This window comes from Octodon degus, unplaced genomic scaffold (genome assembly GCF_000260255.1).
Source record: "Octodon degus isolate 3935 unplaced genomic scaffold, OctDeg1.0 scaffold00049, whole genome shotgun sequence".
NCBI lineage: Eukaryota > Metazoa > Chordata > Mammalia > Rodentia > Octodontidae > Octodon > Octodon degus.
Genome location: NW_004524625.1, coordinates 8,962,736 through 8,963,495, shown reverse-complemented (window position 1 = coordinate 8,963,495; position 760 = coordinate 8,962,736). Strand labels below are relative to the sequence as shown.

The following is a 760-nucleotide window of genomic DNA, read 5'->3' as shown; positions in this document are numbered from 1 at the left end:
GGCTGCCTCATGCAGTCAGGGTGCTTCCGTGAAGGCAGTGGCTGAGCTGGGAGCACTTCATGAGCACTCGGGCCTTGGCATCCCCCAGGCTGAGGTTACAGTTGGGAAATCTGGGGACTCCCCTGACTGCTTTGCGGACAAGCAAGTGTGGTGGTATAAATGGAACACCAGGGCGAGGAGAAGGTGACAGGTGACGTTGGAGATGCAAGTGGGAGACATGCCACAAAGGGGCTCCTCTTCATGAATGCACTTCTGTACAATTGAATTGGCCTTTTGCATCTTCAGCATCTTTCTGTTCTGGGAAGCAGAAAGATTAGACTGGAGGATTAGAGCTGAGGTTGTTCCATCACTTTTCCGTTTGTGTCATCTTGGGCAAAACAGTCTCTGCACACTGTGATGACTTCACCTCCATGCAATCCCTCTGCTGAGCATGTGGCTTCACATGCTTTTGGCCTTTTCGCTACTCCACCTACTGCTACTATAAACAGCTTTGTAAGCTCTTCTGTCAGGTTCTGCTTTCATGTGGAAGCCCGGCTCGTGTCCTCTGTTGATGTTGGGCCATCATATAACACCGTCTCCTGGTTATCGAATGGGGCCATGGTATGCTTGTGATGCAGCAGTTAAAGGACACATGCTGGCACATGCACACGTAAGATGCACGGCTCGGCCTCTGACACGGCGTCTGTGCTCAGGCAGTACCATGAGGGATGATGTGTCGTGGCTCCAGCCCACCACTTCCATCACCATCTCCTGTGTCTGC

At 52.2% G+C, this 760-nt stretch overlaps 1 pseudogene across 1 annotated transcript in view; it reads left to right on the top strand.

Annotated features, from left to right (window-relative positions):
* The window catches only part of LOC101574639, a 15,789-nt pseudogene extending 15,525 nt beyond the window's left edge, over nucleotides 1-264 (top strand). Inside the window, exon 4 of the transcript XR_001117126.2 lies at nucleotides 162-264. The product of XR_001117126.2 is annotated as a heat shock cognate 71 kDa protein-like (transcript). The remainder of the gene's footprint in view (nucleotides 1-161) is intronic.
* The last annotated feature ends 496 nt before the right edge of the window (nucleotides 265-760 follow it).